This window comes from Ovis aries, chromosome 23, assembly GCF_016772045.2.
Source record: "Ovis aries strain OAR_USU_Benz2616 breed Rambouillet chromosome 23, ARS-UI_Ramb_v3.0, whole genome shotgun sequence".
Classification (NCBI taxonomy): Eukaryota; Metazoa; Chordata; class Mammalia; order Artiodactyla; family Bovidae; genus Ovis; species Ovis aries.
Window position 1 is genome coordinate 30,242,578 of NC_056076.1, and position 25,448 is coordinate 30,268,025.

At 40.6% G+C, this 25,448-nt stretch overlaps 1 protein-coding gene across 4 annotated transcripts in view; it reads left to right on the forward strand.

Annotated features, from left to right (window-relative positions):
• CHST9 (carbohydrate sulfotransferase 9) overlaps positions 1 to 25,448 on the forward strand; it is a 290,560-nt gene that overhangs the window by 183,689 nt on the left and 81,423 nt on the right. The gene's annotated exons all lie outside the window — the stretch shown is intronic.

A 25,448-nucleotide genomic window follows, 5' to 3' on the forward strand; every position in this document is an offset into this window, starting at 1 on the left:
TTGACCTCTCCAAGCCTCATTTTCTCTATAAAATAATGGTGTGTAAAGAGTTGGGGGTGGTTAATTTTGGAGCAGGGGGACGAAGTATTTTGTTTTGTATCATGGATGTTTTGACCATTCCAATTTCTTGTAGAGAAGTGTTTAAAGATACATGTGTAAAACACGTTTCTAAGAGTGCTACTTGGGCACCTGACTGAGAACAGTCAATTCAGTTATTTCAATGATTATTTCAATTATTTCAATGAATGATGTGCTGTAGAAGAGGAATTACCTTTCCTGTCTTCAGCCTACAGGTAGTAGGTGCGGATTCAGAATAAAACTTGTGGCTGTGGGACCCCAAACCCCACACTCCTCCCTTTCCAAGTGCCTTGTGTTTGTGCCTGCAGAACATAAGGAAACGTCTCTCTTAAATGACACTTAAAATTACTGAAAGTCATTCATACATGGTCAATAACTACATTAGTCAAGTGCACAAGGAGAAAGGGATGTCTTTCTTCATATGCCACTAAAACAATACTAGCCTGGAAGAGGACAGATAAAATGAGAAAAACATTATAGACCATGAAAGGTGACATCACTTAGATCCCTGGGCTAAAAGCCAAGGATGCTAGGTCCTGCTTTCAGCTGTCAACTATCATTTTGTGATGATGGATAAATTTACTTCATATGAAAAGAAAAAAGTATATTCAGACATGTTATAAATAAAATTAATTACCAAATATGATATAATTATGTTTACGTCTAGAAACAATCAAATATAGAAATATCTGCAACATCTAAGACATATAAGCCTGCACAGAAATCTGAGGTTAAAGGGTGATATAAATGAAAACAATAAAAGTATTACCTTGTTAACTTTTCTGACTTAATTTAGAACCTATGCTTTCGGGTTTCACCTTGAAGGCTTCTGATCTAAATATATATTTCTGAGGCAACCCAAGTAAGTTACCATGGATTTGATTCTACCAAAGGCAAAAAGAAAGGAAAAATAAAAGAGACGAGAAAACACTTTTTCACAATTCAGTAATGTGAAAAAACTTCAGAAGTTGCTTTTGGAAGATACGTATCTAAAAGTATTTGATGGTATCCTTTTCAACAGAGCCATGGAATAATAACAGCTTATTTTACTTAATTTAATTTTCCACTCCATTACTCCCCAAAGTATAGGACCAAGTGAAAGAATCCCCTCACAGATTGCATGCCACGTGTCAGAAATTTATTACCATACTGACTGGCATTATTTCACCCATTTTTCTGTAATATTTCCATTCTAAACTGAAGGAAGGGAAATAATATTAAAACCTAGGTCTTAGTCTGATGGTGACTTGGAAACCTCCATTAATCCAAAGATATGTGCTCATTTTGCTGCTGAAGGATCCTTAACAGCAAATTCAAATTACCTAGTGTTCATTAAGCAATAATGCATGCAGAGTACCACACTAGAGTCTGTGGGCAAAGAAAAATATGAACCCATTTCAGAAGGGTTTATGTGAACTAACATCCTAGGTTTCACAGACGACCAGGGTCATCAGTTCAGGGAATGGCCTCCTGGGGCTCCAAGTTAAACCGTTGTAAGTTTCTCATCTGTAACGTAGAGTGCAGTCCAAGCCAGAGAGGAGATAAAATGGTCTCTAAGATCCTCTTCAACACACACAAGCAAGTTGCAGGAGAATGCTGAACCAACAGGGGGTCCTTTCTTCACCTGATGTTTGGAACAAAAACCTACCTCAAATGTAGGAGCATATTTCTGTGTCACAGAGAGGAGCACAGAAAGAGAGGGAGAGAGCGCTTGCAAGTGGTTCCCTGGGTCTCCAATTTAGCGTTTCAGTATTTTTGACAAAGTGAAAAAAAAAAAAAAGGGAAAAAAATTCCAGAACCTGCCATAGCTCTGTGTCTCAAGATTGAAAGGCCATTGAAGATGGACTCTCTTCATGGTGGCATGAAAGTTACAATTAGAAATACCAATATTATGGTCTCCTTCCTGAAAGTTCAGCACCATGCTGGGCGCTACAGGAGTAAGAGAGCAAGGAAGGGAGGTAGGGAAGGAAGCAGATAGAGGAGAACGGGTCTGGGGAAGTCCTGGCCAATCGAGGAGCTTGTTTCACAACGTTTTTTTTGCAGTTATTTTCCCTTTTTGCAGTTAAGTGCTTTCCGCCTAAAACTTTGAAACTTCTGATCAAAATGCACCTTTTGAAGCCAAAATATTTATTAAGCTGTCAGTTCAATTCAGTTTAGTTGCTCAGTTGTGTCTGACTCTTTGTGACCCCATAGACTACAGCACCCCAGCACCCTGTCCATCAACAACTCTTGGAGCTTGCTCAAATTCATGTCCATCGAGTTGGTGATGCCATCCAACCATCTCATCCTCTGTTGACCCCTTCTCTCCTGCCTTCAATCTTTCCCAGCATCAGGGACTTTTCTAATGAGCCAGTTCTTCACATCAGATGGCCTCAGTATTGGGGTTTCAGCTTCAACATCAGTCCTTCCAGTGAATGTTCAGAACTGATTTCCTTTAGGATGGACTGGTTGGATCTTCTTGCAGTCCAAGGGACTCTCAAGAGTCTTCTCCAACACCACAGTTCAAAAGCATCAATTCTTCAGCACTCAGCTTTCTTTATAGTCCAACTCTCTCATTCCACATGACTACTGGAAAAACCGTAGCTTTTACTAGATAGATCTTTGTCAGAAAAGTAATGTCTCTGCTTTTTATTATGCTGTCTATGTTGATCATAGCTTTTCTTCCAAGGAACAAACGTCTTTTAATTTCATGGCTGCAGTCACCACCTGCAGTGATTTTGGAGCCCAAAAAATAAGGTCTCTCACTGTTTCCATTGTTTCCTCACCTATTTGCCGTGAAGTGATGGGACCGGATACCGTGATCTTAGTTTTTTGAATGTTAATTTTAAGCCAACTTTTTCACTCTCCTCTTTCACTTTCATCAAGAAGCTCTTTAGTTATTCTTCACTTCCTGCCATAAGGGTGGTGTCATCTGTGTATCTGAGGTTACTGATATTTCTCCCAGCAAGCTTGACTCCAGCTCATGCTTCATTCAGCCTGGCATTTCACATGATGTACTCAGCATATAAGTTAAATAAACAGGGTAATAATATACAGCCTTGATGTACTCCTTTCCCAATTTGGAACCAGTCTGTTGTTCCATGTCCAGTTCTAACTGTTGCTTCTTGACCTGCATACAGATTTCTCAGGAGGCAGGTAAGGTGGTCTGGTATTCCCATCTCTTGAAGGGTTTTCCACAGTTTGTTGTGATCCACACAGTAAAAGGCTTTGGCGTAGTCTTTAAAACAGTAGTAGATATTTTTTCTGGAACTCTTGCTTTTCTGATGATCCAATGGATGTTGGCAATTTGATCTCTGGTTCCTCTCCCTTTTCTAAATCCAGCTTGAACATCTGGAAGTTCACAGTTCACTTACTGTTGAAGCCTGGCTTGGAGAATTTTGAGCCTTACTTTGCTAGCGTGTGAGATGAGTGCAAGTGTGCAGTAGTTTGAACATTCTTTGGCATTGCCTTTCTTTGGGATTGGAAAACTGACCTTTTTCAGTCCTGTGGCCACTGCTGAGTTTTCCAGATTTGCTGGCATAAAATAGTGCAGCACTTTCACAGCATCATCTTTTAGGATTTGAAATAGTTCAACTGGAATTCTGTCCCTTCCACTAGCTTTGTTCATAGTGATGCTTCCTAAGGCCCACTTGACTTCACATTCCTGGCTGTCTGGCTCTAGGTGAGTGATCACACCATCATGGTTAATCTGGGTCATGAAGATCTTTTTTGTATAGTTCTTCTGTGTATTCTTGCCACCTCTTCTTAATCTCTTCAGCTTCTGTTAGGTCCATACCATTTCTATCCTTTATTGTGCTCATCTTTGCATGAAATATTCCCTTGGTATATCTAATTTTCTTGAAGAGATCTCTAGTCTTTCTTATTCTATCATTTTCCTCTATTTCTTTGCACTGATCATTGAGGAAGGCTTTATCTCTCCTTGCTATTCTTTGGAATGTTGCATTCAAATGGGTATATCTTTCCTTTTCTCCTTTGCCTTTAGCTTCTCCTCTTTTCTCAGCTATTTGTAAGGCCTCCGCAGCCCACCATTTGCCTTTTTGCATTTCTTTTTCTTGGGGATGACCTTGATAACTGCCTCCTGTACAATGTCATGAACCTCCGTCTATAGTTTTTCAGGCACTCTATCAGATCTAATACCTTGAATCTATTTGTCACTTCCACTATATAATCATAAGTGATTTGATTTAGGTCATACCTAAATTATCTAGTGGTTTTCCTTACTTTCTTCAATTTAAGCCTGAATTTTGCAATAAGGAGTTCATGATCTGAGCCACAGTCAGCTCCTGTCTTGTTTTTGCTGACTGTATAGAGCTTCTCTATCTTTGGTTGCAAAGAATATAATCAGTCTGATTTCGGTGTTGACCATCTGGTGATGGTTATTAAGTTGTGGAGAATCACAATCACCGAAAGAACTAGAGATTGGTCTTAATGTAGCATGTTTAAGAGGGACAAGTGTAAGTGGGTCATGATGCTTTACAATTTCTCTCTATATTGAGGCTTCCCAGGTGGCTCAATGGTAAAGAATCCTCTCGCAATGCAGGAGACGCAGATCCCTGGGTTGGGAAGATCCCCTGGAGAGGGAAATGGCAATCCACTCCAGTATTCTTGCCTGGGAAATCCCATGGACAGTGGAACCTAGCAGGCTACAGTCAATGGGGTCGCAAAAGAGTCGTACACAACTTAAGCGACTAAACAACATCTGATATTCTCCAGTTTCCAACCGATTCACTGCTGTTACAACTACTTTGAAGGACTGCTTGACCATTCTGAATTATTTCTCCAGCTAGATCATTCTCTGAAATAACCTCCTCTGGCTTGAAATTTCACACACTGCCCTCCCCAGCCCCATCTTCCAAATCACTCCTTGGCACTGCAGGACCTGGCTTTGTGTTTCAGAGAAGTCAGAGGCTACCCGCTGAGAACTAGCTCAGATATGTATGCAAAATCTGGCGGCCAGTTTGGTTTTTTCCCATCTGCTTCTCCTCCTGTTCCGATGGGGGAAGGAGGAAGCGGATGCACTTGCATTAAGGTGAGTCCCAACCTTTGCTCTGGGCCTCTCTGTATTGTCCTCCCATAAACGTCCCTGAATGAGTGACTCCTTTTCTCCTGAATCTTCAGCCTCTTCCTCTCTACGGCTGCTCAGTTTCAGTATTCACAATGCTCTGGTTTCTCCTTTAAAAAAGAAAAGAAAGTCTTTCCTGAATCCTGTACCCTCTTCCCTCTTCCCTCCTCCAGGGGATCTTCCCGACCCAGGGACTGAACCCACGTCCCTTGCGTCTCTTGCATCGGCAGGTGCGTTCTTTATCGCCAGTGCCATCTGGGAAGCCTCTCTTCCACTTGACCTGTCTTCATCTTACTGCTTTCTCCTTGAAAAGAAAAGGCTTTTCCTCCTCCTTCTCTGCTCTTCTTCCATCCCTTTGAGGATCTGTTTTCTTCCACCTGAATTTTACACACTAGATTTTTCTTCGCTTGCCTGCAGGTCCACTTGGCTTTTCAGCCTCTCCCCTTCCGTGTTATAAGCCAGTCTCTCTTCTCCACTTGTCTTCAGAACCTCAGAGACATCTAAGCCTCTGCCTATGGGGTGCCGTTGTTCTATCTCCCTCAAACCTGCCCCTCCTCCAACATCCCCCATCTCAGTAAATGTCACCCAATTGCTTCTACCGGAAATGTGGGACTTGACGCTTGGCCTCTTCTTCAGCTCTCATACTCAGTTCCTATCAGTGTTCCCTGCAGAATGTATATGATGCTGTCTTGTTCTGTGCTTCTTCACTTGGCATTTCACTGTCTGTGGAAACAGCTCCCTAACTTCTTTCCCCCTGTCCAGTCAGGCTCCTCTCTCCCATTGTCCACGTCACAGCCAGAATGAATTTTACCAAATGCAGATCTGAGTGTGTCCCTCCATAGGCTGAAATGCCTCAGAGGCTTCCCAGTGTCCTTAGAAAAAAAGCACAGCCTTCTTTCCACATGATCCTGCGCTATCCACCCTTTTCCTACCGACCTGTCTCCCTACTTCCTATTACCCACCTCTGACAGTCCCTCTCTTGCACTGAGCTTCCCTTAGCAGCTTCATCACAAAAGCCCCTTCCTGACCATGTGCTGTTCTCTTTTTTTTTTTTTTAATTTCTATTGGAGTATAGTTGCTTTACAGTGCAGTGTTAGCTTCTGCTATACACCAAAATGGGTCTACTATGTATAAGCATATATGCCCTCTTCTTTGAATCTCCTTCCCATTTAGGTCATCCCAGAGCACTGAGCAGAGTTCCATGCGCTGTACGGTAGATTCATATTATGGTATCTGTTATGTACATAGTGTGTTTCTATGCCAGTCCCAGTCTCCCAATGCATCCCACCCACCTCCCTTTCCTCCCTTGTGTCCATAGGCTTGTTTTCTCATGTGCTGTCTTTATCCCTGAAATTCTCTCCCCTCCTCACCCCAGCCATCCCTGCCCATCTCCATGCTTCACCTTGGGGCTCAGATGAAATCCTCTGGGAAACTCTTGCTGTCCCTGCTCTTTCCTGCTTCCTCTATTCCCTTTTATCAGCTACTACAATTGTAATTTCATGATTATCTGGATAATTCTGTGCTGTATCCTCCCTACCAGACAGTATTCATCCCTGAACCTTCATCAGCTAGCGTGGATTCTAATACACGGAAAGTCTCAATGAATGAATGATGCACCTTCTCTTTTTCTTTCTCTCTTCTGAAATCTACTCCCAGCCACTCCAAGTTTACATGTGATAGGTTTTCCATCTTAAAAGGAAAAATCTGCATAAAATGTAGAAACAATTTTGATTCTATTTTGGTGCTAGTCTTAACCCATTTTCTTGGAGGCTATAAGCTCTCTGCTTTTTTTTTTTTTTCACTTTTTTTTTTACATTATTTGATTGTAGTTCATGATGAATTTTTTATTACTTATTGGCGTGCAGTTGATTTACAATATTGTGTTAGTGCCTGCTGTATGGCAAAGTGAATCAGTTATACAGAAACATATATCTACTCTTTTTTTATTCTTTTTCCCATATAGACCGTTACAGAGTGTTGAGCAGATTCTCTGCTTTTTTCTAAATTACAAAGAGGGGTTAAGAGAACAATAAGCAATACAGGAGGAATTTAAATCCATGAATCCATTGCATTATTCCCACACTGAATATCACAGGGCTTTACTTCCATTTGGTTGGAGACTCAGTAGCTCACATGAGTCAGTACCAGCTGTTACAATGCACACTTCACCAGGCTACATCTCTCTAAAGTGGGTGAGTTTTGCTGCTCCATGTTTCCCTTTAGACAGATGTGGTGCAGATTGGGGAGTATTATAAACGTGAACTTGGACGTCATTCATCTTCTACTTTTCTAAGTTCTGTTTTAAACTTTGTTGTAAGTAAATGGCGACCCACTTCAGTATTCTTGCCTGGAGAACCCCATGGACAGAGGAGCTGGTGGGCTATAGTCCATGGAGTCGCAAAGAGTCAGACATGATGAAGCGACTAAGCACAATAGAAAAGTGAAGTCACTCCATCGTGTCGGACTCTTTGCAACCCCACGGACTATAGTCGGCCAAGCTCCTCCATCCATGGGATTCTCCAGGCAAGAATACTGGAGTGGGTTGCCATTTCCTTCTCCAAGCACAATAGAAAGTATATCTCAATAACCTAGATACGTCTAACATAGTTGAACTTTGACATTTCTGGTTCTGATTCTCCTGGCTTTATGAGGTTAATAACTCCCAAAATAAATAGATATATAGATACATTATCCTGATTTAAATTTTGCAGTAATGATGGATTTTTTTGCATGGCCTTGGCCTTTTATATTACCAGTTTCTTATTTAATAGTTTCCATGTACAAGGTATGTAAACATGCATAGCCAACATTGTGTAGTTAATAAAGTAAAAATTTATAAAAGTAGTTTTCTTTTTTAAATTAGCACCCTATTTAAGGTAAATCAAATACAGCATCGATGTATGACTAAATTGAAGGATTGCTCTGCTGTTGAGGAGCATCCAAGAAGAATTTGACTCCACCAAGGTTTCATCATCTCTCTAAGACAAGGTCAAACTTAGATGCACCCCACAATCACAAATATATTTCCCCCCCCTATTCTCTGATGCCCAAGCTATTCTGTAATAGAAGGCAGTCATTTCCCAACATTCTTGAAGATAATGCTTAAGCCCAGAGGTAACATATCATCAACAATTAGCATTTTGGTGGAAGAGAATATAGTTGGAGTTTCTCCACTGAGAAGACTTTGTTAGTAGAATAGAGGGTGTACGCATTGGACTTGGATTTTGAAGAGGTTGAGGCTAGCTCTTTGGAATAAACGAGAACACACACACACTGAGTGTGGACTGGAGTGTTAAAAACATACCTTCTTGCCTACTTTGAAGTCATGCTTGATATTATCAGAATTTTACTGACTCAGGAAACACTGTTTCACCCGTGTCCTGTTCACCAGCACTGAAGCTACGTGGACAGTTTGTCTTTGCTAGTCTGACTTACTCCAGACCAATGAGATCAGACCATTCCATGCACCTTTTTAGGTGACAGTTGGAGCTGAAGTAACTTCTAAAATTGCAGCAATCCTAGAAAGGCTGAAAAGTAATCACGTAAGTCATCTGAATCTGGAAGGGGGACAAGGATGACAAATTTTGGTATAAAAGAAGAAATCTACAACTGAGGATAGAACAGAAATTTAGCAACGATTGTTACAGCTCTCTATGCGTGACACACTAGGGTGTTATGGGGTTAAAGAACCGAGGATATCTCAGCCATACCTAAAATCAAGTGAGTGGATATTAAGACAGGCCAAATAGAATCACAATAAAAATTTATATGACAGGGAATACCATTTCACCTCAGTTCACAATCTGTGCACTGTTAGAGGTTTTCAGAACAATGAAAATACCTACTTGCCCCAATTCACTGAAACTGATTAACTTCTATGAATATAACATACCCTCTGCAGGCCTGGGGTATGAATTTAAGACATCTCTGAAAACAGATTCATCAATGAGCATTTGATTTTGAGCAAATAAATAAGAGAAATTAATAAAGCCTAGAGCAGCTCACCTCTTCAGGGTATTGGCTAAAGTCTATTATTCTGATTACATCAGAGAGAAAATTCCAATTGTATAGTGATTCTTTTACCTTCATGCTAATCAGTTTTCCTTCTAATGAGGTCTACAAATAGGGGATGGAAATAGAATGGGGGCAAGTATAGAGAGTGCAAACAAATATTTGAAGCTAAAAATTCTGAATACAAGAAATAGAAGCAATTCCTCTTAGGTGGATGAAGAAATTCTATACTGAAATTGATGTGGATTCTTACTCAAGATCAGTTATCAACCCAGTGGTTTTTCCCTACCCTTGTTTCTACCCCAGAAGTGACTAAGGAGTTGAACACACTTCCATCAAAAATAGTGGTTCAGGGGCTACAAGGGAACACCCTTCTGTTCTTAAGGGTCCTGCTCCTGAAAGGAGTGTGGGAGTTTGTACATGGGAAACCCACTCCTTCCAGGAGGTTTTGAATCTTCCCCAAAACAGGCTGTCCCTTACCCATTTCTTCCCCAGTAATGTGACCTATGTTGTCTTAGTTTCCTCATCGATAAAATGAGAATGATATATACAAGAATCTGTGAAAGTGTGAACGGATCTACAGAAAAAGTTTCAATATCTCCCATTTGCCTCTTTTATTCAGTTTGTTAAATATGATACAGCAGAGCTGGGTAGATTGACTGTTCTAGTTAAGCTCTTGAGCACTTTGATTCTTAAGAGAATCTAAAAATAGCCTTGATTAGAAGTAAATATGATCTATTTAAAGGTCATTGTGACTGTGCTTCAGGGCATTCAGATTGTTTCTACCAGATATCTTTCAAGAGAGAAGGAAGACACAAGATTGGTCTGTATTAATTCTTGGGCTACACATCTTAAAAACTATCATTTATAAAAGTGAACGTGTAGTCTCTCAGTCATGTCTGGTTCTTTGTGACCCCATGGGCTGTAGCCCACCAGGCTCCTCTGTCCATGGGATTCTCCAGACAAGAATACTGGAGTGGATTACATCCCCTTCTCCAGGGGATCTTCCTAAGCCGGGGATCAAATCCAGATCTCCTGAATCGCAGGCAGATTCTTTATCATCTGAGCCACCAGAGTAGCCCTAAATATATGCCTTTTGTACTGTTCATGGGGTTCTGATTCCGGGAAAGATTGAGGGCAAGAGGAGAAGGGGCAGCAGAGAATGAGATGGTTAAATGGCATCACTGACTCAACGGACATGAGTCTGAGCAAACTCCAGGAGATAGTGAAGGACAGGGAAGCCTAGTGTGTTGCAGTCCATGGGGTCGCAAAAAGTTGGACATGACTGAGTGACTTCACAACAAATTATTTGCAGATATGCTGCTAAGAGCTTAATTTGTAATATCTTATCTAATCCCCATAAGTCTTTTATTATTATTCCCATTTTGCAGATACAAAACTGACATTTAAAGAAATTACATAGCATGTCCCATATTCCACAAAAAGTTATTAAATTAGGATTTAAGCCTAAGTAACATTTTCTTCTTAGTTACCACAGAGTTTTTAGGGCTAGCAGACATGATCAGAAATCATAACTGGGAAAGAGTTATAAAGAGACATGCCACTCTTGTCTGTTGTGCTTTTTTATTGTTTCACAAGATGAATGAAAAGAAACTATGCAGAAATCTGAGTCTTAATAAAAGTTAACGGAGGGGGATGTGAGCAATCCCGTTCCCAAATCATTTGTTTTGTAATAGTATGCTAAGTCGCTTTAGTGATGTCTGACTCTTTGCGACCCCATTGACAGTAGCTGGCCAGGTTCCTCTCTCCATGGGATTCTCCAGGGAAGAATACTGGAGTGGGTTATCATGCCAATAGTATAGCTGAGGGAAAACTGCTCTTATAATAGGGGACCATCAGTTTGTCCAATTTGTAAGTTAATTTATAAATAAAAACAATAAGTCAATATTATAATATCCTACAGCTACTCAAGAAACTTTTTTCTCTGCCTAATTAAACTGATAATAAGTTACATGCTTTGTCCCTGAAACAGCAACATTTGTGCTGGGAAAAGGAAATGTTTAGACAGAATTACAGCAAAAGAGATTTTGAAATTGGACCTTGTCACTAGGGGGCACTTAGGGATATAAAATCAGCATTACCAAAAGTACTTGCGGAAATAGAACAATTACTGACTTTTACCTTTCAAGAGAGGAGAAAATACCTGATTCGGGACGTAAGAATTCAGGACACCTTCTGATGGACTGTTTTCAGGTGCCACGTTAGTTGGAGAAGGGGCATTTAAAGTGAGAGGAAGGGATAGTCAGGGAGTTTGGGATGGGCATGTACACACTGCTATATTTAAAATGATAACCAACAAGGAACTCTACTCAGTGCTACGTGGCAGCCTGGATGGGAAGGTATTTGCAGGAGAATGGCTTCTTGTATATGTGTGGCCGAGTCCCTTTGCTGTCCTCCTGAAGCTATCACAGCATTGTTAATTGACTATACTCCAATATAAAATAAAAAGTTTTGAAATAAAATAATAAAATAAAATGAGCATAGTTTTGAGGTCAGGAATCCTGTCTTCTCTCTCCCCCTCTGTCTTTTACCACTAGAAGCATGAATGTGATATGAAAGGGGGAAATAACAAGACGAAAGGACAGAAAAACAGCGGGGACAAGAGCTGGGTCTTCCTCAGCCCCTTCTGTGGCTTCCTCTGGCTCTCTTTCCCACCGCCCTCATCCCTTCCTTCACTCTGGCCCTGAGGGTGTTTGCCGCCCTTCCTCTGGGGCCCCCAGTTCCTTGGTCTTCATTTTTACAGGCCTCTCTCTTTCATTTCATTTTCCTCCCATTACGCCTGGCTTTGTTCTTCCCCCTTTATTGTTCCTCTTTGTTTTCATTAGCTGTTAGATTGAGTTCCAGTTTTAGTTTTGTTCCTGTGTTGTGGCTTATTTTCCTTTTTTCTCCATTTTAAACACACATCCCTGTTTCCTTCAGAAACCCATAAAATGTGTTTCCAGGATCTGCTTTACCTAAACTTGATAGTAATAGACAGCGTGTTATCTGATGCCAGAGGAGAATCGTTTCTCACGCTAATCAACTAAATGGGGAGAAATAAGAATGAAGAAACCACATTCTTATATACTAGCCTCTTACAGGACAGAAGCAAGCAGAAAACCCTTTTGTGGTGTGTGTGCAAGACTAAAGCCACAGATGCGAGAGTGAAAGTTATGGCCGAAGGAAAGCTTGCTTTGGTCCACAAGTCACCAAACAACCAGTTTAATTGATTCTCTTCTCCAAACTCATCATTTCTTTTGCTTGGCGTGTGAGGAAGTTGTAAAGTATATTAAATCACAAAGTCTGTATTTAGCAGATATTGGATATCTCAAGCAACACCTTAGAGCAAATATGGGAGACCTTCAATTGCCCTACTCCTTATATGTGAAGGGGAAAAAAACGTCTATATTATGCACCCTATCTGCGGAAATTACCCTGCAGTTATAATTAAGAAAATAATTGCAAGTACAATTTACCAGGTCTGTGCCCATCATTTCGTCCTATAAATTGAAACACTTCACCCACCGACCTAGTTTGTGAGCTTTGGGCTAACCCCCCATGAGCGATAGATCTAGGTCTTCTTGAATAATGAAATGGTGGTCTGGGACTGGGAATCGTGAATTGGTTCCTTGCTCCCCTGACTCACCATGTGGTCATAGGGAAGTCTACACATCATCAATTTTTCCAGTAGGAAAATGATTAGTGTAATTGTTATGCAGATTACTCTAAAGCTTTGATTTCAATCAGCCACCCTTGGCACCCAGCCCTGCCCTCATCCTTTAAATAAACTTTTTGTTCAGACCAACACAAAATACTTCAGATGCCAGTTTTCACAAGATTATTTAAAAATTAATAAAAAATAATTTCAAAATTATTTTTAGGATATGTTCCTGTTTGCATGTATTTCAAGCCAAATTAAATCCTAAGATGTCCATCCAGTTTAGTCAACCCCCATGATTGAATTATAATAAATTAATTTAACTTCTGTTTTTGACTTGGGAAAAGAATCTTATTTTTCTACATTTTTGCCATTTATCTTCTCCTCCTACACAGCCTTACTCCACTGACTTACCTTCACATTTTACATATTTATTTACAAAGTCATTAATATTCCTTAATGCTTCTCCTTAGGAAGACAGAACATTTGCATTTCTTGATTATAGCAATAGATTGCACTTTTGTATCACATCTACTTCCTGGTTCCTAAAAATACCACGGTGGTCCATGAGTGGAAAGAGCAGTGTTTGTACTGCTGCTAAGTCACTTCAGTCGTGTCCGACTCTGTGCGACCCCATAGAAGGCAGCCCACCAGGCTCCCCCCTCCCTGGGATTCTCCAGGCAAGAACACTGGAGTGGGTTGCCGTTTCCTTCTCCAATGCATGAAAGTGAAAAGTGAAAGTGAAGTCGCTCAGTTGTATCCGACTCTTTGCAACCCCATGGACTGCAGCCTACTGGGCTCCTCTGTCCATGTGATTTTCAGGCAAGAGCACTGGAGTGGGTTGCCATTGCATTCTCTGGCAGTGTTTGTACTAGTGTTCTATAAACAGACTATCCTAATGCAGGACCCTATAATATGCTTTAATGTATACACCAGAAGCAGCTAACACTATATTCAGCGGAGTAGTGATTTCCTCACGGGAGAAGTGACCTTCAGGGAAGATTTTCTGAAAGTCTCTGAGGACAGTTTTTTTGTTGTCACAGAAAATGCAGGTCACTGACATTTTGTCAATAGAAACCAATACTGCTAGATAGCCTTTCTATGCACAGGTCCATTCCCTCCAAAAAGAAGGTGACCCTAGTTATGTGTGGCTTTCTGAAATCCTTGCACTTGAAAAACATATTTATCATTTGGTGGTCCTAGACCCCGCCTCTCTTTGAGATATAAACACAAAAAAATTACTTCGATCTTTTGTTGTTCACTTACTAAGTTGTGTCCAACTCTTTGCAACCTCATGGACTGTAGCACTCCAGGTCCCTCTGGAGTCCCTCCTTCACTATCTCCTAGAGTTTGCTCAAATTCAAGTCCATTGTGTTGGTGATGCTATCTAACTGTCTCATCCTCTGCCGCCTCCTTCTCTTTTTGCCTTCAATCTTTCCCAGCATCAAAATCTTTCCTAGTGAATTGGCTGTTCACATCAGTGGCCGAAGTATTGGAGCTTCAGCTTCAGCATCAGTCCTTCCAATGAACAGTCAGGGTTGATTTCCTTTAGAATTGACTGGTTTGATCTCCTTGCTCTCCAAGTGACTCTTAAGAGTCTTCTCCAGCACCACAGTTCAACAGCTCTCAGCCTTCTTTATGGTCCAACTCTTCTTTATGGTCCAACTCTCACATCCATACATGACTACTGGAAAAACCATAGCTTGCTATCTTAAGAGATGCTAAATTTTCTGGGAAAGTCAGCATCTTATAAACCAAGGGAAAACTCTTCTTTAGTGTGTTCAAAACTTGACCATAAATTATTCCTTTGAAAAATTGTGCTGCCAATTGCTGATTTGGACATCAGAAATACTAACACAAAGTTTGTCTAAAAATTGGATTACACAACATTCAACTGAAAGGAGTTAATAATCCTAATATGTAGATCTTTTTTAATCAATGAGAATTAAAATAATATGGAAACAGGCAATTTAAAAATGTTGTTCACTATTAATCAAAGAAATCCTAAAAGTGTATAGGACATATAATATTATATGCTGGGATACAATTTTATATAAAACACAGCAAAAATGTTTAATAATAATGTATGTCTAAATTATGTATGATATATACCATTATATAGTGTATAATGGTATATATATGTAAAGTGTAATTTCAGCATGACTTGTGGTATTATTATTTGGCAATCACATATTAATTTTTATATGTGTTTATTTTCTATGTCATTCTACTATATTTAACTGCCTGCCTCCTTCCACTGGACCACAAGTGAGTTTCACATGCTTTCACAGGACCTAACACAGTGCCTGGCAGAAAGCAGGCATTCGATAAATGTTTGTTAGATGAATAGACCATGATGAAGTATAACTACTACTCTGTTTACTCATTTCCTTGAACTAGAGAAGAAAAATATTTTATCAAATCAGATGCACATCCAAATTATAAATCTCTACATTCAGGATGTGTGTGTTATTTGCTCAGTCAGGTCCAACTCTTTGCCATCCCATGAACCGTAGCCCACCAGACTCCTCTGTCCATGGGATTTCCCAGGCAAGAAGACTGCAGTCTGTTGCCATTTCCTTCTCCAGAGGATCTTCCCAAACTAGGGACTGATCTCGAGTCTCTTGTGTCTTTCATTGGCAGGTGGATTCTTTATCACTGAGTCACCTGAGAAGTCCTTCAAGTTAAATATCACTTGGTTAATTAATTTTGAAAAAATAACTAAATCACTTTGGATTTTCTACATTTGAGTTCTCTGAAATGTGAAAACAGGCCCAGATTAAAATTTTGAAAGATCCGTTCATGAGTAAACACCTCAGCCATCAAATACATCATGTTTTTCTCAAAAGATTTCTGCACAACTACCTTTTTTCTTGCAGAGTTGCTGAAGCCCCAAGGTGCCAAACAAATCCACAGTTCCATGTGTGGAACTAAGAGTGAAGCAGATGTGGTTAGACAGTTTAGAGGTCTGGCTGAATCTAGAGAGCACGGCTAGATCAATATGGGAGTGTCAGTAATCTGATCCACCAGGCATGGTAGGAGGAAGATGGAAGGTATCATTCTGTATTTGCTCCCCAAACCAACAAAGACAGCGTGGAACTCTGCATCGCAAGCACATTATTGCCGAGTACCTGAGGCCGCCCTCAAGCTGTCTTCTGTTTAATTTCATTCTGCTGTTCTCCTGCCTATGGGACTCTTTTTTCCCCCTGTTTTAACTGCTCTATTTTATAACCTGCCACTAAATAATTAGCTTTACATCATTACACATTGTTCTCACTCAACATCTAAGTATCCACTTAAATTAATTACATGTTTTTTGGATCTTTATTTTAATTTTATCAATAGACTTACCTTCTACTTAGATAACAATAACTATACTACTACTACCTCTGTGATATTTTATAAATTGGAATACTTATAAAAACCCTGAAAGGCAGGATAATGTTTATCCCTTTGGTTAAAATGTAGGAAGTTAAAGAGAAAAATACAACTTTCTCAAGACATAGAAAATGATACACTATAATGAAATCCTTTCATTTTCTCTAACTTCCAATGTTTTCTTAACATAAACCCTTAAAATTTTGGTTCTGTTTACATTTAAAATTAAATATTGAGCTTGACCTTATAAAACATTTAATTACTTTTGGAAATGCACTTTATGAGACCCAGAAAAGTCAGTTTTGATGATATGGAATAAAAATCTAATATCATGCTTGGAACACAATTTTTGAGAGCGCAATGCATCACTGGTGGTATTTCCTTTGGAAAATGAATCATTGTATTATGGGCTAATCCTGCCAGAATTGATTTTGAAAATCCAAAGTGGAATATTTTGGACACTGTAGTTTAATATGAAGTGAACAAGCAAATACTATTTTTATCTTTTGAAAAAAGCAAAGTGGTTTCAATAGAGCGTGATGCTTGTATTTATTACCTACTCGGTATCTCTGAAGCATAAATCTGATGGCTGTATCTGAAGTGTAAGCATATCCTGTTCTGTATAAATGCGGGCTAAGCATTTTCAAAGCTTGTTGCACAATCTCATTATTGTGATCAGTTATTGCTTTTCTTCCCAAGAGAAGGGTTGTCCATTCTAATTTAGTAGTGAAGAACTGATTTTTATTATGTTCTCCCAAGTGAAAAGTAACTTCAGTTCTTTCAGATGGAATGACAGCCAGATTGAGAGGATGGAGACTGGGGAGTGGCCAGAATCTTCAGCTACCCAGAGAAAGCTCCATCAATGCCCTGGGCAACATACCCCATCCTCTTAGGGAACGAGCATGGCCTAAAAAGTCCTCCTTGTATATTTCCACATGATGTCCAGGAATTTCCAGCATTTATAGGAAATTCTTTCCCATTTGATGTGACTGACTACCTAATCACCTCTCTGGGTTTCTTTATTCAGGCATATCTTATTTTATTATGCTTTGCTTTACTTCATGGATATTATATTTCTTATAGATGGAAGATTTATGGCATCCGTGTGTTCAAGCAAGTCTATCAGTGACATTTTTCCAACAGCATTAGCTCACTATGTCTCTCTGTCACATATTGGGAATTATCGCAGTATATCAAAGTTTTTGTTGTTATTATATTTGTTACGATGGTCCATGATCAGTGATCTTTGATGCTCCTATTATAACTGTTACAATGTGCCATGAACTGCACCCACATAATACACTGAACTTAATGGGTGAATGTCATGTGTATTCTGATTGTTTTGCTGTCTCTCTTCCTCTCCTTGGGCCTCCCTAGTCTCTGAAATACAACAATATTGAGATTGCTGTATGCCTAGTCGCTCAGTTGTGTCCAACTCTGTGGCCCCATAGACTGTAGCCCGCCAGGCACTTCTGTCCATGGGGATTCTCCAGGGAAGAATATTGGAGTGGGGACTTCCCTGGTGGTCCAGTAGCTAAGACTCCAGGGTCCCAATGCAGGGGGTCTAGGTTTGATCCCTGGTCAGGGAACTAGATCCTACATGCCACAAGTAAGACACTGGCACAGCCAAATAAATAAATAAAATAAGTAAATATTAAAAAAAAAATATTGGAGTGGGTTGCCATGCCCTCCTCCAGGGACTCTTCCCAACCTAGGGATCGAACCCAGGTCCCCACATTACAGGTGGATTCTTTACTGTCTGAGCCACCAGGGAAGCCCAATATTGAGATTAGGCCCATTAATAAAGCTGCAGTGGCCTCTAAGCATTCAAGTGAACAGAAAGGTCACACTTTGAATCAAATCTCTCACTTTTACATCAAAAGCTAGAAATGCTTAAGCTGAGCAAGGAAGGCATTTGAGACACTGAGACAGGCTGAGAACTAGGCCTCTTGCACCAAACAGTTAGCCAAGTTGTGAGTGCAAAGGGAAAGCTCTCAAACGAAATTCAGAGTGCTGCTCCAGTGAACTCACAAATCGTAAGAAATCGAAACAGCCTTATGGTGGATATGGAGAAAGTTCAGGTGGTCTGGATGGAAGATGAAACCAGCCAACAGCATTCCCTTCAGCCAGAGCCTGATCCAGAGAAAGTCCTCACTCTCTTCAATTCTATGAAGGCTGACACAGGTGAGAAAGCTGCAGAAGAAAAGTTTGAAGCTGGCAGAGGTTGGTTTATGAGATTTAAGAAGAAAATGTTATTGTTCTTGTGTAGTCGCTAAGTCATGTCCGACTATTTTGAAACTAGCATCTCTGTCCATGAGATTTCCCAGGCAAGAAGAAAATAGCCATCTCCGTAATATCAAAGTCCAAGTTTGTTCAGTGCTTAGTTGCTCAGTAGAGTCCAACTCTTTACAGCCCCATGGACTGTAGCCTGCCAGGCTCCTCTGTCCACAGAATTTTCCAGAATACTGGAGCAGGCTGCCATTTTCCTTCTCCAGGGGATCTTCCTGACCCAGGGATCAAACCCACATCTCCTTTGTCTCCTGCACTGGCAGACGAATTCTTTACCACTGGTGCCGCCTGGGAAGCCCCAGAGTCCAAGGTGAAGCTGCAAATGCTGATGCTGATGCAGAAGCTGCAGCAAGTTACCTAGTTTACAGTCTGGTGTACTAAATATTTTAAGCCCACTGTTGAGAACTAATGCTCAGAAAAAAATTCTTACTGCTCATTGACAATGCACGTGGTCACCCAAGAGGGCTGGCAGGCATAGACGAAAACGAGATTAATGTTGTTTGCATGCCTGCTAACACAACATCCATTCTGCAGCCAGTGGTTCAAGGAGTCATTTTGACTTTCAAGTCTTGTTATTTAAGAAAAACATTTTGTAAGGCTGTAGCTGCCGTAGATAGTGATTCCTGTGATGAATCTGGGCAAATAAATTGAAAACCTCCTGGAAAGGATTCACCATTCTAGATGCCATTAAGAACATCCGTGATTCATGGGAAGAGGACAAAATAGCGACATTAATGGGAGTTTGGGGAAAAGTTGATTCTAACCCTCATGGGTGACTTTGAGGAGTTAAGGACTAGAATTAGAAATAGAGCCTGATGATGTCCGTGAATTGCTACAATTTCATGGTAAAGATTTAATAGATGAGGAGTTGCTTCTTATGGATGAGCAAAGAAAGTGGCTTCTTGAGATGGAATCTACTCCTGGTGAAGAAGCTATTTAAATGACAACAAAGGATTTAGAATATTATGTAAACATAGTCAATAAGTCAGTGGAAGAGTGTGAGAACATCTGTTCCCATCACTTCATGGGAAATAGATGGGGAAACAGTGGAAACAGTGTCAGACTTCATTTTTCTGGGCTCCAAAATCACTGCAGATGGTGACTGCAGCCATGAAATTAAAAGATGCTTACTCCTTGGAAGGAAAGTTTATGACCAACCTAGATAGCATATTTAAAAGCAGAGACATTACTTTGCCAACAAAGGTCCATCTAGTCAAGGGTATGGTTTTTCCAGTGGTCATGTATGGATGTGAGAGTTGGACTGTGAAGAAAGCTGAGTGCCGAAGAATTGATGGTTTTGAACTGTGGTGTTGGAGAAGACTCTTAAGAGTCCCTTAGACTGCAAGGAGATCCAACCAGTCCATTCTGAAAGAGATCAGCCCTGGGATTTCTTTGGAGGGAATGATGCTGAAGCTGAAACTCCAGTACTTTGGCCACTTCATGCCAAGAGTTGACTCATTGGAAAAGACTGATGCTGGGAGGGATTGGGGGCAGGAGGAGAAGGGGGCGACAGAGGATGAGATGGCTGGATGGCATCACTGACTCAATGGACGTGAGTCTGAGTGAACTCTGGGAGTTGGTGATGGACAGGGAGGCCTGGCGTGCTGCCATTCATGGGATCACAAAGAGTCAGACACAGCTGAGCAACTGAACTGAACTGAACTGATGATGATTTAGTTACTAAGTCATGTCTGACTAAGTCTGCAACTCCATGGACTGTGGCCTGCTGGGATCATCTGTTCATGGAACTCTGCAGGCAAGAATACTGGAGTGGGTTGTTGTTTCCTCCTCCAGGGGATATTCCTGACCCAGGAATCGAACCCAGGTCTCCTGAGTTGCAGGCAGATTCTTTACTGACTGAGCTACAAGGGAATCCCGAGTTTGGGAGAACCGACTCCAATTTTGAAAGAAGTTCTGCTGTGGGTAAAATGCTGTCAAATAGCGCTGCATGCTAGAGAAATTATTCATGAAAGGAAGAGCTAATCAGTACATCAGACTTCATCATTGTCTTAATAAATTGTCACACCCACCCCAGCCTTCAGCATCCACCGCCTGACCAGTCACCATCCAGCAACTTCCAGGCAAGACCCTCCACCAGTAAAAAGATTACGACTCACTGAAGGCTCAGATGATGAGAGCGTTTTATTTTTTTAGCAATAAACAGTTTTTTATATTAAGATATGTGCATTGTTTTGTTAGACATGATGATGTTGCTCTTAGTAGACTACACATGGGCTTCTCCGGTGGCTCAGTCAGTAAAGAATCTGCCTGCAATGCAAGAGACCTGGGTTCAATCCCTGGGTTAGGAAGATTCCCTGGAGGAGGGCATGGAAACCACTCCAGGATTCTTGCCTGAAGAATCCCATGGACAGAGGAGCCTGCCGGTCTAATCACAAAAGAGTTGGCCACGACTTAGCAACTAAACAACAACAACAGTGTCATAATAAGTGACCAAACTCTCACAGAATATTTAGAAAGATGGACTGCATTTTAACTACTGTGCTTTGTAATAGATAATATGGAACATTGTGGTTTTATAACTGAAGACTAGACTTCCTCTACTTAGAACTGTGTTTGTAGATATGTCGTAGAGAACTACTTACTTTAGGGAAATCTCTTCCACTTCTGCATGGTTGCTCACATTTCTTGAACAGTGGTTCTGGAGGTAGATCCTGAGTAGTCTATGCCCTGTCAGTAAAGTCTGCTATTATCCCCTTTTAGAAACCATAAAAGTAAAGCTCACAGAATGAAGCAACTTGCCCACTTGGCCTACAAGTGGAAAAGCAAAATTGTAACTCAGGCGGCCAGAATTCAAGACCTATGCAATGACTCATGTTGCTGAGATGTTTACAATATTTTATAAAAGTTCTGTATATTTTTCTGACACTTCAGTGACATTTTTTGAAAGGATTGTTGTTGACAACAGAAAAATATGGCCCAAGTCAATTACGTTTCTAGTTTTTCTAGAAAGAAAAAAACTAATCTTCTAGTCTTTGTCTAATAAGCAGCATAGAGTCAAAATTCAGAGACTAGGCATAGTATATACACACTGCTATGTACACATAGATAAAACATCTGACAGATTGTACACACATAATCACACAGGTGTGCACTCACACACTACATACACACACAGTCAAGGAACAAGAGACACTTAGAAATCCAAGGTTGTCCTTTGACTTGAGTCGATATTCTTGAGTCCATCTAGCACGTTATTGGACTGCCCAGTCCCTAGCATCTTTGGGGCAGTAATCCAACCTCCCCTCTTCCAGCCACTCTAGCCCATGGAGTTTGGTTCTGTCCTCTGTATGATTATTTCTCCCATAACTCTTAACCATCATTAAGAAAGCGTTGAGGAAGAACAGACCTTTCCTCTCTTTCACTTCCTGTGTCCAGAGGCCTCCATAAAAGGACGTTGCTGGCTAAGAGTCACTTTTATGGAGTATAAGTGATAACAGCATAAGCACAAAGTATGGGGGACTTCCCTGATGGTCAAGTGGTTGAGAATCTGCCTTCCAGTGCAGGGGACACAGGTTCAATCCCTGGTCGGGGAAGTAAGATCCCACATGCTGGGGGCAACTGAGCCTGTGGGCTGCAGCTAAGAACCCACACGGCCAAATAAATAAATAAATATTTTAAAACACCAAGCATAGTGCTTAAAAAAAAATAAGCACAAAGTATGAGGGTGTATGGACAGCGCACTGTGAACTCTCTCTTTGCTCTGCCACCCAGGCCTGCCCACAGCGTCTGGCATGACAGGGCTTGTGAACATCACAGGTTGCAATGCTGCACACAGCATGACTGGATCAGGCTGGACTCAGACCCAGTCCTTGGGGATAAAATATGTGAGCAGAGCCCTGAAAATCTGACTCTATCTCCAGTAGGCGTTACCTATTAACAACATAATTTCTTCTTATTAAAACTTAAAAACAAGGTATTTTATAACTTTGGATTTTTTTTAGTTCTTTCTTTAAAAGGAAACTGAACTTTCGACAGAAATAAGGGAAACAACCTCAGCTAAATAATTATAGAACTAAAATGCAGCTAAGATACACAGTAGACTGTTTTCATTTAATAAGAGGAAGACAGAGGAAAGCCACTCTCTTTTCAGGGTCCTTGTTATGTTAAAAACTAGCGTGTGCTTAGTCCCAGCTTAGATTTTGAATGTCGATTTAAAGTTTTTTTTAAAAAAAACTATTCAAAGTAATTTCTATGATGTTTGCATTTAGTGGGAATGGCATATGCTCGACTTAGGTCAATAATAATTAGAGTTTTCCAAGGTGGTTCTACAAATACTGTCCTTTATTAGTGTATGAGGATTCCTTTTGTCCAGTATCCTCATCAACACTTGACATTTTTTGCTTTTTAAGTTTAGCCATACTGGTGAGCATGTATTCCGTTTTTATTTCTCTGATGACTGATGAAGTTGAGTAGCTTTTCATGTTTTTGGTCATCTGATAATCATTTTTTATATAAAGTGCCTTTTCAAAGTCTTTCCCATTTTTCTTAGTGGGTTGACTTTTATCTTACTGATTTATAGGAGTTCTATATAAATTTGTTTGTCAGATACATGCATTGCAAATACCTTCTCTTTATTAGTGGATTTCTTTTTTACTTTATTATGTCTTTGGATACTCAGAAGTTCTTAATTTTAACATAGCCAAGTTTATCACATTTTTCTTTTATGGTTTGTTCTTTTGTGCCCTGTTTAAGAAACTGTTGCTTGTTCCAAGTTCATTAAGATATTAGCCAATGTTTTGTTCTACAAGCTTTATTGTTTCCCATTCTCAGTTAGTTCCACAACCCATCTGGAATTAATTTTTTGTTGGTGTGAAGTAGGGGTCAAAATAGGAGTAACCAATTGCTGTAACACAGTTAACTGAAAGGCCCATTCTTTCTGGACTAGCACTTTTTGAGCATTGATTATGCTGCAGGCAGTGTGCAAATTGATACTTCATTTTATCCTCAGAAAATCTCTACTAGATAGATGTTTCCTTGCTTTATAAATGAATAAATGCACAATTAGATGAATTAAATACAATTCCCAGTGTTCATGGCTAGTAAGGTATGAATCTCTTGGTTTTAAGCTCAGGTCTTTTGACTTCAAAGGCGTGCTTAAGTCACTGTCATCAGAAGGGATAATGACATTTTGTTATGGAAAACCAAGACAGCAAATGGATTAAGAACCACAGGAAAGAAGAAGGATTGATCCTAGAAAAGAACAGGACCTTGAATAACGCCTTGCACATAGCAGGCTTCAGTAACAATTCATTGCATTGCAAAAGGCATTCACTTTGGAATAACTATGAAGCCTTGTAGTTCTATGCATGTGTGTGTATATGCCCGTGTGGTGCAGCAGGAAAGAATCCACCTGCCAATGCGAGAGTCACAAGAGATGCAGGTTCAACCCCTGGCTTGGGAAGATCCCCTGGAGTAGAAAATGGCAACCCACTCCAGTCTTCTTGCCTGGAAAATTCCATGGACAGAAGAGCCTGGCAGGCTTCAGTCCATAGGGTCACAAAGAACTGGACATGACTTGGCACGCACACACACATACATATCTGTATATACATGCCTACATGTATATGCGTGTGTGTGCGTACATGTATATATACATAGGTAAGTGTGTCTATATGTGTATGTATAGATGCATATGTACATATAGTTTTATATATAGGGTACATATGATTTTTATATATAAAACTGTTTGTGATTTATTCCTTTATTGTCTGTGGCAGTGATTTTCAAAGTGTGCTTTTCTCAGTCCAGTAACATCAGCAGCACCTGGAAACTAGTTAGAAATACAAATTCTTAGGCCCCACATAAGACATACTAAATCAGAAATCCAGAGTGGAACCCAGAAAACAACTGTGTGTTAATGAGTTCTCCGGGTCACAAAACTTGAAGCACACCCTAGTGTAGGGCTTACAGTTTCTCCAGTCATGCTCCACTACAAAAGGTTCCTGTAACCTGCCATGCCTGGTCATCCCCCCAGGTGGGTACTAATCTCTGCCCAGAACCCATCAAGATTGTAGCCTGGCTAATGCCTCCCTTGGGCTCAGATCCTCTCTCCCCGTACACATACGTGCACACACAGGGTTCCAGATTCGATCTATCAGTCTTGCTTCTTGTCACACTGCTTGGTCACTATCTGTTTGCTTCCCTGTATCTGCCACTATGCTGAGATGACCTTAAGGCCAGGGACTTTGCATTCCCAGCGTGTGGCATGCGTAGAAGTTCAATACAGTGTTTTGGGTGGGGAACAGAATTCTCATGGGGAAAGGAATTCCATGATTTTTGAGTCAGTCAGTCAGTTCAGTCTCTCAGTCGTGTCTGACTCTTTGCAACCCCATGAATCGCAGCACACTAGGCCTCCCTGTCCATCACCAACTCCTGGAGTTCACTCAGACTCGCATCCATCAAGTCAGTGATGCCATCCAGCCATCTCATCCTCTGTCATGCCCTTCTCCTCCTCCCAATCCCTCCCAGCATCAGAGTCTTTTCCAATGAGTCAACTCTTCGCATGAGGTGGCCAAAGTACTGGAGTTTCAGCTTCAGCATCATTCCCTCCAAAGAAATCCCAGGGCTGATCTCTTTCAGAATGGACTGGTTGGATCTCCTTGCAGTCTAAGGGACTCTCAAGAGTCGTCTCCAGCACCACAGTTCAAAAGCATCAGTTCTTCGATGCTCAGCTTTCTTCACAGTCCAACTCTCACATCCATACATGACCACTGGAAAAACCATAGCTTTGACTAGACGGACCTTTGTTGGCAAAAGTAATGTCTCTGCTTTTAAATATGCTATCTAGGTTGGTGATAACTTTTCTTCCAGTTTTTGAGTAAATCAATAAATATTTAAAGGACACTCTTGTGGAAAAGTAATTGTAAAACAAGGTACAGGGAATAGAGACTTCAAGGAGGCAAGGAGCACTAAGGGACCTGTCACAAGAGGTGTTCAAAAGAAAACTGGAAA